Raw genomic sequence first — 18,954 nt, forward strand, 5'->3', positions numbered from 1 at the left:
ATGCTCAAAATACTTTTGTTGACTTTTATGTGGGAATGGCTTTTGTTTAGGATACCTTGAGAGATATTATGAGATTGTAAACCCAGGCTTGTGTTTTAAAGTGGGCCAGACTCATTCTTTGGCACCCTCCTTTAGCTACAGATCCCAACTGAAATCAAATTTATTCTCATTAGAGAATTATTTCTTGAAACTTTGCTGAAACCAACTTTTAAAGAATCTTAGACCTTAAAGGGGTGGTCATTTATATTAAGAGACTAGGCCTGTGGTGTTCCTCTAGAGACCTCAGTTCTCATGACCTCCAATGTTTTCACTCATTTTGCAGATTCCAGAAAAATCATTGGTGTTCTGTATAATGTAAGGCAACCTCACATGGCAGGCAGGTATTAATACACCTTCCCTAGAATGCATTATCTTGACTAACAGCACTGCAGCGTGTTTTCCCATCCCTTAGATACCCTAGTCACTAGATTATAGTGTACTATTGCTGCTGATTTGTAATTCTAATGAATACAATAATATAGCACTAGCAGGCATCCAAACAGCATAAACCAGCTAGTATCTCTTTATAAATAATATTAATATTTTGAAATTCTGCCATCTTCTGTCTGTTAGGGGAGAGAATATTCAGACCTATTCTTGCTGAGAGCCATTATTGGAGATCTATGGTATGAAAAAGACCGCTCTTGCAAGTTATCTTTGAAATTCACTTTCAAGTCCTTGTCTACAGCGACTTTGATTTCAAATTTCAGAGTAACAGCCGTGTTAGTCTGTATTCGCAGAAAGAAAAGGAGGACTTGTGGCACCTTAGAGACTAACCAATTTATTAGAGCATAAGCTTTCGTGAGCTACAGCTCACTTCACAAACACCTACAAGATCTCTGTCAAGCTTTCTTACAACTACAATACCCACCTGCAGAAGTAAAGAAACAGATTGATAGAGCCAGAAGAGTTCCCAGAAGTTACCTACTACAGGACAGGCCTAACAAAGAAAATAACAGAACGCCACTAGCCGTCACCTTCAGCCCCCAACTAAAACCCCTCCAACGCATTATTAAGGATCTACAACCTATCCTAAAGGATGACCCAACACTCTCACAAATCTTGGGAGACAGGACAGTCCTTGCCTACAGACAGCCCCGCAACCTGAAGCAAATACTCACCAACAACCACATACCACACAACAGAACCACTAACCCAGGAACTTATCCTTGCAACAAAGCCCGTTGCCAACTGTGCCCACATATCTATTCAGGGGACACCATCACAGGGCCTAATAACATCAGCCACACTATCAGAGGCTCGTTCACCTGCACATCCACCAATGTGATATATGCCATCATGTGCGAGCAATGCCCCTCTGCCATGTACATTGGTCAAACTGGACAGTCTCTACGTAAAAGAATAAATGGACACAAATCAGATGTCAAGAATTATAACATTCATAAACCAGTCGGAGAACACTTCAATCTCTCTGGTCACGCGATCACAGACATGAAGGTCGCTATCTTAAAACAAAAAAACTTCAAATCCAGACTCCAGCGAGAAACTGCTGAATTGGAATTCATTTGCAAATTGGATACTATTAATTTAGGCTTAAATAGAGACTTGGAGTGGCTAAGTCATTATGCAAGGTAGCCTGTTTCCTCTTGTTTCCCCCCCCCCCCAGATGTTCTAGTTTAACTTGGATTTTAACTTGAAGAGTGGTCAGTTTGGATGAGCTATTACCAGCAGGAGAGTGAGTTTGTGTGTGTATGGGGGTGGCGGGGATGTGAGAACCTGGATTTGTGCAGGAAATAGCCCAGCTTGATTGTCATGCACATTGTGTAAAGAGTTGTCACTTTGGATGGGCTATCACCAGCAGGAGAGTGAATTTGTGTGGGGGGGTGGAGGGTGAGAAAACCTGGATTTGTGCTGGAAATCACTTTAGATAAGCTATTACCAGCAGGACAGTGGGGTAGGAATAGGTATTGTTTCATATTCTCTGTGTATATATAAAGCCTGCTGCAGTTTCCACGATATGCATCTGAGGAAGTGAGCTGTAGCTCACGAAAGCTTATGCTCTAATAAATTGGTTAGTCTCTAAGGTGCCACAAGTCCTCCTTTTCTTTTTGATTTCAAAGAATCATAGCTACAGTTTCCTAGCCATGTGTTCACATCACAGAATATTTGTTTTGTGCTGGCTGCATTTCATTTTCCAGCTTTCCACCCAAGTCATTTGGTTTAACAGCTGCCCTGAGTTCTCACCAGTTTAATTTGGAAGATATATCTTCCTGTCCAATGCTATAAAGACAGATATCATTCACGTATATAATCTTTTAAATGTAGCCTGAGCTCAAGTATTAGCCGTTATAACTCCTTTCCAATTATACCAGTCTATCAACTTGAATTAAGTAACAATATAGTCATCCATTAGTTTAAATCCTAAAATCATCCCTGAGACAGGTTTCCAGTTGTTAGATGTCTTCAAGGTGCAGACTGACTGGCCGTTGCACAGGTGTGCAAAGAAGTAAGGGGTGAGGATTCAGTGTTAATGTCTCCTCCTTGTTCTTCTGCTACCACATGCAAGTACTTCATCCAACTTGTTACTCCCTAAAGGGGGTCTGTTGCCTATGGGTGCTAGCTGCCCCAAAGTGGGTGGAAAGGAGGTGGAGCCATAGCGCTCTTCCCCCCGCCCCAGTGGCCAGTTAGAACATGCTGCACCACCTGAATAGGAGTGGCAGTGTTTGCACTTCCCATGCACTGGCAAGCTCTGGGGTAGATTGCACTCTGCATTGCCCCTATTACAGGATAACACCTACTGGCACAATTGAACCCTTAATTTTTATTTTATACTTAACGTTTTTCTTGGCTTACAAACCTATAGTTAAGGAAAAGGATAAGATTTCTCTTCTCAGGTCTACAGCAACATTCTGAGGTTCATTCATGTGGTTAGGTTGGTGACCTTTCACTAGATATATAGTAAATAATCAGAGCTGGCCGAAAATGTTTAAATTTGATGCAATAACTAAACAAACATTTTAGCAAAAGTTCCTCTTTTTTTTTTTTGACCAGAACAGCTCTATAAATAAAACACTTCCATGCTCTTTTGATCAAAGTTCATACTCTAATGAAGGATTATGTTGGAGGAAAGCTAACACAAAAACTCTCTGTATCGCAGTGTATCATAGTAATGTTAATATTTAGCCCTTAAATAGCTACCTTTTCTCCACAGAGCTCAAAGTGCATCATTATCCCAATTCACAACAAGGAACCTGAGATACACAGAAGTTAAGTAACATGCCCTAGGTCATATAGAAAGTCCCTGGCAGAGGTGACAATAAAACAGGTGTTCTGATTCCCAGCCTGACACGCTATACACAGTGCCATATGGTCTCTGTGTAGTTTAGTATTAGTTCAGTACAGTAATAATATGTCTGCTCAAAACATAGTGGTACCTTATATTCTTGTATTTTAATAAAATATGGACGCATCCATACATGGAATGCACAGTTACTTTCCTAACTATTTAAATACAGAGATTTTTCTAGTTCTGAAAGATTGTGCAACATTTTAACATTAATTGGACAGGGGAATTTGCCTACACACTTGAACATGAATGTTTACTGTGTAGCAGTCTGCTGCATTTTAATAATCTTGCTGTCATCATCACCACATAATAATATATCCACTGAATTAATAAAATTTGGATGATTAAGTTAACTTTCAATGCTGTTTAGGCATCTTATCAAAGATGTTTAATATTTTCTCAGAGAGAGATTGAGTAATGACATTTGGATGCTGTAAATGTGCTGACTCTGTAAAAGGCAGAGGTCCCTACATGGATAATTAACAGCTAAAGAAAAAGACGTACAGTTGGAAACTAATTATCTTTATTCTTCTCTGACAATGATTAATTCATAGTTGTACACATGCTACACAACATTAAACTGGAATAAATTCTACCTTGAGCTGAGGGCAGCAAGTGACGGAGACAGACACAAAGTGAGTCCAAGTAAAAAACGAGTTTGGTCTCTTTTAAAATCCAGTGGCTGTGAATTTGTGAGTCACAGGGGCCAAGCAAGCTGAGATTCAGCACTAGACAGAAACGCCAACATGTGGCTCCAGTAGCTGGCTCAAATACACAAAAAGCAGAAGGGCTTATTTTAGCCAAAAGGCCAAATTCTGCCCTTACTAATACTGGTGTAACTTCTGAATGACTCTATGTGCAGATGCTGAATTTACACCAGTGGGACCAAGAGCAGAATCATTCCCACCATCTCTCCTTATCCCAGAATCAGTCTGGTCCCTAGATTCTCCCAAACCCCCAAAAGAAGAGATTGAGTGAATTACAAACACATTCCCTCTTTGTAATTCCTGGTTTTCCTTCCCTTCTTAATCGAGCAGTTAGCCCCAGTTGAACCCAGACACATACAACCATCAGCGGTCATAGGTTTTGATTTGGTTTTGAATAGATTTTTTTCTTATTCAGACTCTGGCCACAATTCAACAAGATACTTAAGCATGTGCCTAACTTTTAGCACATTAATAGTCTCACTGAAGTCAGCATGACTATTCACAGGCATGTGATGAAGTGTCTTGCTGAAATGGGGTCTGTCGGAACAGTTCAAATGAACAGTTTAAATGAGACTCGCTGTACTGTACACACGGGTGAGTTCTGAATTAGTTATAACTTCCCCAAAACAGGTCTTGTAAATAGCTATTAGTATTTAGTTGAGGTTGTTTACATAACACTAATCATTTACAATGTGTCTTGTTCTGTTTGCAAAAGCACATTCTTTGGGTGAAGAGCTTCTAGTTTAAGAAGGATCAGACAAGCCAACACAAGAGGTGAAAGAAGGTGGGTAAGGCAAGGGACAGGTTATTGTTGAGGGGTGCGAGGTTGGAAGAGATGGCTAAAGCTGAGGTAAGAGTTACAGAAAGATCCAGAGGAATAAGAATGGTAATGCTCTTGTGGTGCTGAGCAGAGCAAATGTAGCTATAGTCAAAGTGGACACCAAGACCACAATCAGGTACTCAATGGTTTCCATAGAATTTGTCTCTGAGTGAGGGTTTGACCTCAGGGTTTGACCCAGGCACATCTCACTTGCAGGTAGGGTCCTCCCTAATTTTTCTCATTCCAGCTGTGCAGGCCCTTTGAAACACCATCAAACAAGAACAAATCTGTGAGCAGTGTCTGCCATCATTGCTCTGAACCCAGGCCCCATCAGAGTGAAAGATTCCTTCTGAAGGTGACTGAGGAGAGGCAGGGAAGAGAGTAAAACAGACCTGGACCCTCTCTGTGTGGGTAGAATAGGTTATAAATTGGGTTTTGTGAATGAGTTCAATATCTCAAGAACAACAGATTTCCAGAAAGAAAAGCATCCTATCATTCACATGTAATGGAAATATGAGATACTGTATGCATGGCCCTCAGTTGAGCATCCCCTTCATTTGTTAATCCACTGTTCACTGCTGCCCTGTTACATCGGTTTTGTTTATATAGAGTGACCAGAAAAGAGGGGTGGAGAGCACATGGTTTTTCAGTACTGAAATGAAAACAAAAATCTAATGATAAAAAAGACTCTTGCGAATGAAATCTGTCTGAACCCCCCTCCTCCTTTTTTAATAAAACTCTGCCCTTGGGACAAAGGGGAAGGCTTATTCTTCTTTTGATAGATTGACTTTTAGGGATTGTCCGTAAGTGAGATTGCATTATTGAGCCAACATACCAGTTGCTAGCAGAACTCTACTTTATCACTGCCTGCAATTATCAACAGATATCACTGAGAGCAACAGTAGAGAGGAGCTCAGAAATGGGTGAGAGAGAGAGACCAGAACAATACAGGAGAAGGCTTAAAGAAGATGAATAAATCATGGCAAGAATATTTTATTTTAAGTTTGAGTTTTTCAGATATCAATTTCCTACTGGACTTTTGTCCTTTTTACCTGCTGTTCCCATAACAACTTTGTCACTTCATTCTAAAACCGTTTATAGTACTGCCTAGCACAGAACAACAGGACATCATGTAAAGAGGCATACAAACCTTAGACTCCATACTCTCCATTCATTCATTATTAAAGTGTGCACCGTAGAGATTCTGTTCAAACTTCTCTCTCCATTTTCCATTTATTTTTACTGTAGATGCTGGCTTTGCTTAGACAAACTGTGGGATTAGCTACCCAAGAGTAAGCATTCTGTGCACTTGCAGTTTAAACTGATCAATAATTGTTTTCTGAGACAGTGAGCACCTAATAAATTCAGACATTCACCAGCTGCAGTAGATTTCATGTAGAATGGGTGGTATTTTCCCTTTTGAAGTATAAGGAACACTCTGATAAAAGGTGAAAGTATCATGGAGCAGTAAAAAAAAACAACATATTTTAGTAGCACCCACTGTATGACTGCATGTTAAAAAAAAACAACCCAAAAACCATGTCACAGTCTCAGCTACAAAATGTAAAATACTGTATGTAAACATAAGAGTGAGCTACTAAACTTACATTTGAAAGGAATATTCTCTGCCCAGCATTGTGGGATTTAACAATGTGACTTTCATTATTCTTCCTTTGAAATCTACAACTAGAGCTGTGTGCACTGAGCTGAGAATATATTTCATAAGTCATATTTTTGGTAGTGATCTCCCACAATCAAGTGTTGGGAGATATATTCTTTTACTTAACAAGAATGAAGAAATTGATTTTCCAGCTGCTCTATTTGTGTGGTAAATTGTGGCGTTCAGTCGAAGTGGGTTAGCAAAATTAAGAGAGATGACAATAGATCCACTCTGCTTTATTACAACACGTACTTTTCTCTTGCACACACTCAAAAGAAAGTTTCCCCAATTTAATTTTTTTGTAGTTCATTCACAGGTGATATACTGATCAAGTTTTGCAATTTTCTGTTCAGAATGCCAGACCAGTCACCTTTTAATGTATTTTTATAAATCAAAATAGACTTTCAAAAATATTGCCGTAAATTAAACATAGCAGCACTAAGGTTCATGTTGTTTAACAGAACAATTAGAGCTGAAATTAGAGCTGCCAAAAATGGTAGGAATTGTCTCATAATTCCACACATAAATCAAAATTTGCATTCTGCCAGTTTCAAAAAGGAATGGTTTTTTTGTTTATTTGGCATTTTTTTGAAAAATAAATTGAATTTTTTAGTTTTTTGTTTTTTCCCTTTCCCATTTTTGTTCATTTTTTCCCTTTTTTCCTTTTCCATTTTACCATTTTTTTTGTTTGTTTTCAAGGTTTTGTCTCCCAGTTCTTTGGCTAGCTCGATACAGTCTCAAAACACTGATTCTCAATCAATATATTCCCAGGTACAAAAAGAAAAAGCAAGCTTTAAAAAACAATATTAACAAACATAAAGATGACACTATAACAATATGATATTCTCATCTCTGTATTTACTCGAATATAAAGATAAAATCACAGTACTGTGAATGTAATTCAGGTTCACTTTGGCCTTGGTAGACTAGTACCCTCCCACTGCTCCTCTTGGAGAGGCTCAGCTCCACCACTGGTAGCAACAACAGAAATGCTAGTGGGCTCAGAGCACAGGGCTCCTGACTTCTTGTTGTTTTTGCCTCTCTCCCCGCTCTGATGTCTGATTCTCTTAGGTGACTGAAGCAGGGTAGAGCTGCCCTGAACCAGCTGTGTCTGCTCCAGTGGGAGAAGTACTGAAAATTGCCAGTGTACACATAAACTACAAGAATTTTGGCTCCAGTCTTCTCCCATCTTGCACTGTCCATCCCAACTGACTACTTCCCTTGCTGTCAGAACTTCTCTTTCCTCCCCCTTTGCTGCTACTGGTTCTCCAATACATCTAGCTTTCCAGAAACAGAACATGAGATCTGGGTTCTGGTTGGCTAAGGGAGAAGGGAAAGGGTATTCTTGGACCAAGAGAACTAGTGCTGGAGGGAGCAGACGGAGACTCTTTGGCAGAGGAAACTGGGACGAGGAAGAAGAGAAGAGTGCTTGTCTCTGGAGAGGGGGAGGAAGAGGTAAGTAGGCCGAAGCCAGAGATGGAAGGCCATGCTAAGATGAGTGGGGTTGGGAACTCAGGAGATGTAGAGAGGAAAGGGACACCCAGGAAGGAATTGGTACTTAAGAAGGGGAAAGAGGAACTTAAGGATCAAGGGGAGGGTGGAAGAGGAGGAATTGACTGCAAGAGGGAAAAGGGGAACAGACAAGAATTGAACACAAGAGCAGGAATGTACAAACCAGCAAGAGAGAGAGGATAACAAGAAAAAGCAGGAGGGGAAAAAAGAGAAATGAGAGAACAACTAGATAAAAAGAACTGAAACATGGTAGGAATGTTTCAATTTATTTAAAATGTTTTGTACAATTCCCCAAAACCCTGTTATTCCTCTTTTATTCTTTTCATCTGTACCTTCTGGCTTGCTGTTGCTTCTTTTCATCTCCATTTCTGTTCCTTTGGAGGTGAAGGAGTGCAGGGCTGTGTGACTGTGACCCATCAGTCAGGCTTACTTTTATCATTTATAGATACGTACAGCAGGGTCAAAGGGTCCTTAAATCTGCACCATGATTCAGATGGACCCCAAATTAATCAAGTTTTGTTTTAAAAATTCTGTCAACGTGTTTGACAAGAGCTTTTCCCCAAAGCATAACCCCATAAAGGTGTGTTTGTCCACTTTGAAATGTTGGTACATTCATGTACACTGGAGGTGCCCAGACACCTGAGGACCATATTATCTTTATGGTTCCTAGGGACCCCAAGTGAGAGAGAGGCCGCATTGTGCTAGGCACTGTACAAATGTGGAATAGGAGACAATCCTGCTCCAAAACAATTGTTTGGGTTATTTTTATGTTTTGGGTGGAATTGTGTTGGGAGGGGAGGAGCTAAACAGAGGGAGGGAGAGGAGACAGTGAAGGAACGGGCTAAGGGTAAAGGAGAGACATGAGGGGAGACGGGGACAGGTGAAGTGAGGGCGAAGTGATGAGACTGCTAGGGAGGGGGCAGGAAGGAACAGCAGGGGAGACAATGTCCAGGATAAAAAATTGTAGAAAGTCGCGGGGAACTGATGATATAATCAGAGGCTGCAGCTGCTTCTCACCGCTTGAACTGGCTGAGTTTCTGGCTGGCTGCTCCCAGGAGTTTTTCTTCCTCTATCTTACGTGGCTGGGAACAGGGCTGAGGCCACATGAGCTCTGGTGCCCCTAGAGGGGAGCTCTCCCCTGCAAGGTTCTGGGCCCAGCGGAGACAGAACTCTGGCTGGGTCTCAGTTTCCCCTTTCCCTTGAAATACCTAGGTAGCTGTTGCAAGCCAGTATTGATGGCTGGGTCTATTGGTCATGTGTATCGACAGAATTGGTTTCAGAATTTCCCAATCGATTACATCTGTGTGAACCCACTGAACACAGTGGGGGCCCGGGGTCACTGAGGGCCTAATTTAGCTCCCAAAACCTTTATTATTGGTAAAGATGTGTGAGAAGGAATGAATTCAGCACTGCTTATAGATCCCAATCATATTTTCAGGGCTTGCCAGTTCAAGCATCACCTTTTTACTTGCAAGTGGAATGCATTTACTAGAGAAATCATGAGCAAGACAATAAACATGAAACCCCCAAATGACAGTTTTAGAGAGTCACTTTTCAGAGTAGAACTGAACTGTAAGGTACTAAGGAATGTCATGACAGTTTTTAATGACATGTTTTATTATAAATACAATTTAGAAAAAAATTAAAGGGGCTTATCCCATTGATGGATCTTCCAAAATGCCTGCACCTTTAATATATGTGATACATGCCCGTTTGTCATGCTATATTTTAGATGCTGCATCTTAAAATACTTATGCATATCACTGCGATTCTGTGGAGGGGTACAAACTTTTGGTCCTATCTTGCTCTCATTGAAGTCAAATCTCTCATTGGCTTCAGTAGGAACAGTACTGGCCACAAGATAGCCTATGTCCATGTGCAGGAGTGATTACTAATACGTTTTGTGGGATTTTGTCATGAAATTTTGTGCACTCAGTCATTAGATTTCAAAGAGGTCATTTTTAGTAAGCTTCTATTTGCATATGAGCAAAATTCAGTTACCAGTGTAGATTTTTTTCGTGGGAATTTTGTCTTCCTTTCTCCAGGGGAAATTTTATTTATTTTTCAGAAATGTTTGTTTCTCTGTTAACCAGATAGAAAGCTGCCATTTCTGCAATGCTCAGCTATCCATTTTAATAGACCCCTGTATTCTAGTCACAGTACTGACCAATTTCCTTCGTTGAGACTTTATCCGTGGGGTAGTTCGATAGGATCAAGCATACCGAAATGCCTGCTATTTTGGTATGGAAGGGGAAGGCCTGAAAGATGGAATACAATAGTTGAAATGAAACACCCTTCTTAGAACTGGCTTAGCTTAGTGACCAGAATTTGGTCTACAGTTTTTGCTGCAGGTAAAGCAGACTATATATATTCTGATTTTCAGAGCCAATTATCACTTTGGGACTGCAGCAGCAGATTATGTTGCATTTCCATTTTTGTGAGGGAAAATTTTTTTTTTAAATGGTGCCTATCAATATAAATCAAACCAGGAACATGTTGAGGTCTTGATCCTACAACTCTGTGTGGAATGTGCAGTCTGAACCCCAAGGACAATATGTTCTAATGGAAGTGTGAATGGTAGATTCACAAGAGAGCCAGTAAAGTTGATCTCTAGTTAAAATCCATACTGAGCATAAGGAAAACCCCATGTGCTCCAGTTGCCTTAAACTCAAGAACAAAGGGAAATGGGACAAGTGCAGGCATGTCTAAAGAGACAGAGATTTGATTCATTCTTCAACATGTGAATGAAGACAGTGTTGCCAACTCTTGCAATTTTATTGAAAGTCTCACGGTATTTGGTGTTTTCTTATAGCCCCAGCTTCTGGATTATATCAGGATCTCATCTTTGGTTTTTAAAAAAGTAAGTTTCTAGCACTCATAGGAGCAGAGAAAAGCCTGAAAACATGAATCCTAAAGTCTCAGAAACCAGAAGGCAAAGAAAAAGAATACAATGTATTATTTATAACAAATCTCATTATTTTAAGGCAATCCCATGTGGTATTTTGTTTGGGGGAGGGGAGCTGCTAATTCATTGGTTTTGAACGCTTGGGTTTAGCAATACTATGCATCGATTAGTTACATGCTCCCCTCTTTGGTCTGATTTCTGCTTTTGTATGGGAGTAAGTTGGGCCACACAGCAGGGGTCTAATTAATGCAGTTTGGTCCCACTGTGTTTCCTATTTGGCTCATCAATTTTTACATTTACTTTGTACTGACACACACAGTGCTCCACAGTTGCACTGGATAGAACCAGCTACAGAAATGAATGCTTGCATCAACTGACTCAGAAAATCCAGTAAACTTATTGGTTATTAGGTTATTGGACACAAGGGGGAGCTCGAGGTTCAAAAAGTAGCAAAATACTCATTGCAATAGTTTATTTGTCAAACTCAGTTTTGTAAACTGTTTAGTGCATTAGACTCCACTGTAAATGAAGATTTTCCTAGAATCTGGTACTTGAAATATTATAAGTTAGTGTTATTGAGTGTAACTATAAGGCTACTTTGTTCTTTCAACATAAATGGCCCTAAAATAGGTTTTTCAATCATGCGTTCTGTCGTTATTATATACATTTTTTGTATGCACGTTTTGCCAATTGTGACATCAAAACAGAGTTACTAACCACACTACAATATCTACATTACAGTGTCCTTTGAGAATCAGTAGAGCACCCTTTGGAGCTTTGTAATACAAGTGAGCTGATACAATGCTTCTTCTGTGGCGACAGTTCTGAATTGTACCACGAACTTTTCATGGTAACTTGGCAGTAATTGTGCTTTCGCAATGGATGTGCCATTATCCTCAATTATATTAAAATTGAAGCACAGTTCTTACAGGATCACCTTTGTGACTGCAGTGTCCTATAAGCACATTGAAATGATAGAAAATGACTGCACATTCTTTTAAATTAGAAATGAAAATTTTTAAGCTCATTTTCTACAGAAAGTCAGAATTTAATAAAAATATAATCAAGACCTACACTGGTCTCAGCGTGTTAAAATAACTCCCCCACACTTGCAGTATCTCAGATACCATGGTGATGGGCGTGGTATAAGAACCTAATAGAACAGAATCATGGACCCACATGTTCAAAGTTCTGTCTGTGCAATTTTCAAAATTATGCTGATGCCCCGCCAAAACTTGGTAGAGGTGGCTGTGCCTTTTATTTCAAATGTTTGCCAAATTTCCTCGTTGATTTGTGATGCTCAGAAACAGGAATGAGCAAGCTTTTTGCTTCCTGTACTAAAAATAAAAATATAATACACACTTAAGGAATAAAAAAGGTTGAAGTCAAGTCTTCAGTAGATAATGACAGTTCTATGCCTCTGCTTTGAGTCTGTGCATGGCTCCTGGGGTGAAATCCTGGCCCCAGCGAAGTCAATGGAATGACCAGTGGATTTCACCCCTGGTTCTGATTTGGGTAATTCTCTCTCCCTTTTATAGAGTAAGAGGTTGCCTTCCCCTCTTGGAGTGAAAGTATGTTTGTAGGAGTGAGATGGGATAAGAAACCCTCCTTTACAAATAAATCTTAGATGATGATAGGCCACTTGAAGTAAAGGCATAAAGATGCAAACTAAAATAATCTCATGTTTGAGGCTACAGGTTGGTAACTATGATTGAGGACAGCACTTTTTGCTTTTCTTTATTTATTTTGCTTTCATGTGAAGCATCTAGTATTGGCTTGCTGCAGAGGTGGGAATCCAGGATAACTGCTCTGGTGAGATATGGCAATTCTTACGTGCCTCCTGTGATTGCAGAAACTGGAAATGAGGCAGCTAGAGCTGCAGGAGACCAGCACTGAAAAATTGCAAGAACATGTTAGGCAGTTAAAACCTCACACATTTTGTATGTAAGAAATTGCTTTTTCCCTGTGTTATAGGGACACTGCTATGCCATTGCATTTCCAGCTTCCTATTCATTTGGGGTCTGATTTAACAGATTTTAAGACAGCTGTAGGAAAAGCAATGAATTTGCCTCCTATTCGTAAAATAAAAATTGGGGGCAGTTATGTCACACTCAGGCCTAATTATCATTAAACAATGAGGATGTCAGTAAAAGGCTTTTCATTTCCGCTCCCTCTAGTGTACAGCTGTGAGATTAATTACTCCTCTTATTGAACATACAGCACTCTTAGTCCTGAGGTCCTCCATGGGAACAATGGAATGAAAGCAAGCACTGATATTCACTGTGGGGGAAATTCACACTGCCATGGAGAGCCTACATGCAGACACGTAACCCTTGTGTTTGTCCTGCGGAAGATGGTCTTGGCCAAGCAGCCAGCATTGGGTGTTTTTGTACCACTTATCTGCCAGCGTGGGTGGGTTCTTCACTACCCCAAACAAGTGGCACAAGAAAAGGGTAGGGGATATTGGCCATGTCTTTACATGGCTCTATTGGCCTCCACAACCTACACAAGTAGAGCAGAGAGGCTGTGGCCACTATTCCAGCTAGGATGCTGGAGTAGCAGACACAGAAGGGGGTTATATTGGTACAGCTGGGGGTGGACTGTTTTAATACAAAGCATAATTTTTGCCACAAAGGAGAACTGAACTGCACAGCTGCTAATATCTCCTTGCAATAATGCCCCACACATACACCTTGGAGCCATTGTTAACACTGCCCCACAAAAGGAAATAATATGGGAAGGCAGTGATCATTGCATTACTGGGGATGCACTTCCAGCTGAGGTTTAGAAAAAAAATCAGATTTCCAGGGTAAGATTCTCACCTCTACTCCGGCCTCTGTATGTTGGGTAAAGGGACAGGAGCAGCATAAAGGGGCGATAAACGCACCAATTCTTTCTGGGGAAGGAGTCCCCACCCACAGGAAATGAGAGAGGTAGCTGCAGGCCATCCGACAAAGGCCCCTTTTTGTAGGGGCATGCCAGGGGCTGGGCTGGTGATGGAAGGGGTTGGAACTGCAGCACATTGAGCTATGGAGATTCTGGGAAATGCTGCTGCCCCAAGGCAGCTGGAGACAGGCTGCCGTAACTTTGGAAATAATCCAGAGCTGTCTACATTATGCCTGGAGCATCCGAGAAGTGGCAGGTGGTGCTTCTCACAGGCACAGCACAGATCCTCAGCAGCTTGGCTGCTTATTAATGTGGACCATGAGCTGAAAGTCTGTGCTTTACAATAAACTCTGATCATTTCTGGTCACTATGTATTCATCAATAGTGTTTACTGGATTACTGTGCTAATGGATTTTATGTAACTCTGACTGCTTGCTAACTAAGATTCCAGTCTTGCAAACACTTATGTATGTGCAACTTTAAACACATGAGTAGCCCCATTGATTTATGTAGTCCCAAGCATAATTGTTTGCAGGACTGGGGCCTAAGGCATCCTCTAGCATGGACACCTGCATCTGTGTGAAGCCCCAAAACTGAACTGCAGACCTCTGACGGAAACCGCAGCGGCGAAAGGAGCAGATTGTGGGGCCACTGTCCCGGGAGGCAGCGCCCCACGCCAGCAGCAACTCTGGCATGACTGTACCGGTACCACCCCGAGCCCTGTCCTCTGGCGGGGCTTCTGTATAGATCCCACCCCGGACAGGAGACGCAGCTGCGTGGAAGGGCTGGGGGCGGTACCGCTGCGCCGGAGGAGCTGCCAGCATGGGGCTGCTTGGTGGCCCCATGCTCTTCTCCTTTCTCCGCTGCATTTCCCATGTAGCAGGAGGACAGAGCCCCCCGCGCCCCCCAGTAATGTGGGAAGGGGAGAGCGCAGTGTCCCTGGGCTGGGGGCAGGGCGAGGAGGAGTCACATGGGGGGGTCATGTAGGGAGGTCACATGCCCCCCTTTAGCTGGTGCCCCCTTCGTGTCCCTCCCATGAGTCGCCCAAGTGGGCTAGTGATTCTGATTGCAGGATTAGAGCCTGCATACGTTCTAATAAATGGGCTGACTTGAATACATAAGTGCATGCAGTTAAGGAAATATGATTGGCTTTAATTCTTGGTGAAAAATTGAAAGTTTGGATGCAGTTATAGTTTTTGTGCAAGACTCGTATGGACTTGTTCTCACTTCTCTGCAGAAGGAGCACAGACATTCAGCAACGTAGTTTTGATTGTCTTGCCTGCTGAAGTTTTGTAGTGGGTATAAGTAATCATCCAGTAATTTCTTCTATTTCTGTACCTTTCTTTTTGATAGGGGTACTGTATTGCTCCTTTCAAAATGAAAACTAATAAAAAATTGATTAAATGTTTTTTTCCACAAGCAGTTCCCTCTGCTTGCACTATATGCCTGAAGTAGAGCTGTCATGAAGGTTTTCAGCAATGCTTTGGAGGAATGTTTTTAGAGATCATTATTGCTGACCACAGGTGTCTACATGGAGGCTATTAATTTTTGATAATAATTACTCTCATGCAGGGCAAGATCCAACTCAGGAGTTTCTAATGTATCTAAAGCTATATGGATGCAAATGTGCTGACCTCAAAATTAATGATGCAAACTCTGCATTCTGTGCATTTTTAAAAATATCTGGATCCCAATGGTTGGATTTAAAAGCTGAGTTCCTAATGCATAGGCATCAGTGTAGAAGTTATTTTTCTGTCCTGATTAACTTCAGGAACTTTTGGAAGCCTGGCAGCCCAACCTAAAGGCTGCAGGTAAAAAATTCAAAAATACTTAATTAACATGGGAGCCTCATTGACTTTCAGTGGGACTTAGGTTCCTAAATCACTAACGTGCTTTTGAATATTTTACCATAAGTCCCAAATGGAATAGGAACAATCAAGGACAAAAAGTATTTTTTCTTCTCTTTCTTAAGCAGAGCTGTCTAGCTAGGAGTTTAAAGAAGAGATATTCCAATAGTAATACCACCTGTATCTTCATTTTAACAAGACCTAAGATAAAAGGCAGCACAACATGAAGTGGGACCATATTCTGCTCCCAGAAACATTTCATGAAATCTGAAGTAGCTTCTTTGACTTTAGTGGAGTGAATTTAAGTCAGTGTAAGTGAGAGCAGAAATTAGCCCAGTATAATGTATAGATTTCCTACCTTCTTTTTCCTTGCCATTTAAGTGAACGGACTATTGAGGACTGTCACCAAAGTTGATAAACAGCATGCTGGTCCTTCCCTTCCCCCTCTTCTTATTTCTGCATAGCTGTGCAGGTAGTGGGACTGGTGTGCAGAGATTTTTTTTTCTTCCCGTGAATCAGAGCAAAACAGCTTCAGACATCAGTTCCTGGCCACATCTCCAAAGAAGAGTCCTCAACCAGGGAAAATGCTTTATTAATGGTAGCAACCCTGTTAGACTCCTCAATTTCAGCTACGTGCTGAAGAAAATATCATTGGCTGTGCTACTGCCATACACCATTTGGAGGTCCTTTGCTGTCAGCTTTGGCAGGAAAACCATAGTGGTTAATGTGTCGTTGTTTTTTCACCAGCCAAATGTTATTCAAATAAGAATAGTGATTGATGATTTGTTAGTCTCTAAGGTGCCACAAGTACTCCTTTTCTTTTTATGATACAGGGGCGACTCTTAAAAAATTGCCAATTTGGCTTAGATAACTAAATAATGTTGCCACAGTACTTAGAGTATTCCTCATAGTAAATATATGGAAGCATAGGCCATGTCTACACTACCAGCTAAATCAGCACCACTACAATCGTGGTTGATTTAGCAGGTCTGGTGAAGACACGCTAAGTCGATGGGAGAGCGCTCTCCTGTCAACATAGCACAGTGTAGACATCGCTGTAAGTTGACCGAAGTTACTTCTACTTCCGTTACATAACTTACATAACTGAACAATTGTAACTTAGATCAACTTACAACGTTAGTGTAGACCTGCCCATAGATATTAAATGGGGCTTGATTCAAAGCCTACTGAAGTCAGCGGAGAGATTCCCTTTGACTTCAGTGAGCTTTGGGTCAGACTCTTATTGAGTTAGCTTTATTTATCTAAGGTGGTGATGATAGATTGGGGAAGCAGCCCGAGGAGAGGGAGGGGGTAATGTCAGTCTCCTTGATGCAGGCAGCATGTCTTTTGGTTACCAAGGGGTGATTCTAGACCCCCCCAGCTATGTGGGGTCAATCATATTACAACAATGACCAGTCAGTTAGTTACCATCTGAACTTGACCAGAAGATTGCAACCTTTTCTCTTAGTCATTGTTATCCATGCCTGTGTCACCCAGGGTATGTCTACATCGTACAAACTCTCACAGGATAACCTGCCCATCCTAGCCTGAAGCCAGCTAGCGTGGGTAACAGTAACAGTGAAGACAGAAAAGTCAGGCTTCTAAGTGGACCTGAAAACTAAGTATGTACCCAGGGTCTGTGCCTGGTTTATGCTATCTTGTGCTGCATGCCTTCACTGCTATTGTTACCCATGTTAGCTGGATTCAAACTAGCCTGGGTACACTAGTCCATGCACAGGTTTTGCTGTATAGACATCACATACCCTAAAACTGCAGTGTGATCTACATGGCGCTGCACTTTAAGGCCATTTAGAGACTGAAACAGGTGCTGAATGCAATAGCTTGCTTACTGAGTGGGGCATCTCACTGGTAGCACATGACACCAGTGCTCTAGAATCTGCATGAGCTTCCTGTTGGTCTCTTGGTGGGTTTAAGGTATTGATTGTGACCTATAGAGCCACAAATGTCCTGGGATTGGCTTACCTGAGGAATGGTCTCTCTCCCTGTGCCATACTGCCATAGCAGCAGTCAGAGTGGGCTGCTGGAAGGGCATTCTCTCTGAGCATATGTCTACACTAACTGAGCGTATGTCTATAAACCTGTGGCTGGCCCATGCTAGCTGACTCAGGCCTGGGCTAAGGAGCCGCTTAATTGTGGTGTAGCTGTTGGGGCTTGGGCTGCAGCCTGAGCTCTGGGACCCTCCCACGTTGCAGAATCCTGGAGCCCATGCTCCAGCCCAAGCCCCAACGGCTACGCCACAAATAAACAGCCCCCTTAGGCTGAGCCCCATATGCCTGAGTCAGCTGGCATGGGCCAGTCATGGGTTTTTAATTGTTGAGTGGACATACCCTAAGACTCTGGGACTCTGGAGCTTGCTTTGCCCAATATTGTCCAAAATAGCCCATTTGTCTGAAAGGGTTTTTTGCAGAGGAGTCGTTTTGGCTGGCTGGCCAAGTTGAGTTATTTGTTCCTGCTAGGAAGTTTGTTTTTAATGTTGCTGCAAGTGTTTTATGATTGCGACACTGAGTGAACATCAGGTGCCTACTGCTCTTGGATAGGTGTTTTTACTGTTTACATCTAAATAAATAAATAAGGCAAAACCAGCACATTTCGCGGATGACCAGTGTAGGCTTCAATAAGATAATTTCACCATTTAACACAAGGCAGTTTACTACATTTAGGCTTATGACCTTTATCATATAAGAATCATAATGTGAATCCATATCATTATCAGTGGGTCAGCAAAGGAAGCGTCATAGATGCCTGTCACTGCTATTACTTGAATTGTTGCTGCTGGCCACGTCTCTCTCTCAGATCAAGGTGCAGAGCTGGTAGCACTTTTCCCTCAGAGCCAGAAAGGGATGGGTTCAAAGACCACATCACATCCAAAGAACTTACATCCACTGCTGACAGAGTACAGCACTCATAGCTGCTGCTCTGTCAGGGATACCATCCTTTGAACAAAAGTTTTTTGTCTCTCAGTAGTTGCCATTTAAGTTTATTTTTAAATTAATTTAGTTTCCTGAAAGAAACAATAGTGCTCTGTTTGTCTGTCAAAAGTTACAAACTTCCCCACAGAACTACATCACTGCCCTACCAGGCCGCTTGAGGAATGGTGAGGCAGCTCACTGACCATGCCCATTCAGTCGCTAGGCTTTTAGCTGTGACTGCCAATGAGAATATCACTTATGGACAGGGCCTAAATCTTCAAAAGTGACTCGTGATTTTGGCTGCCTCAATGTTTGGCTGCTGCGATGGGGTGTCTATCCCA

The 18,954-nt window shown here is 41.7% G+C and overlaps 1 protein-coding gene across 4 annotated transcripts in view; it reads left to right on the plus strand.

The window, feature by feature from the left end:
- Window positions 1-18,954, plus strand: part of LOC140917371 (glypican-5) — a 617,795-nt gene that overhangs the window by 340,701 nt on the left and 258,140 nt on the right. The gene's annotated exons all lie outside the window — the stretch shown is intronic.

This window comes from Lepidochelys kempii, chromosome 9, assembly GCF_965140285.1.
Source record: "Lepidochelys kempii isolate rLepKem1 chromosome 9, rLepKem1.hap1, whole genome shotgun sequence".
In the NCBI taxonomy this organism is placed as follows: Eukaryota; Metazoa; Chordata; order Testudines; family Cheloniidae; genus Lepidochelys; species Lepidochelys kempii.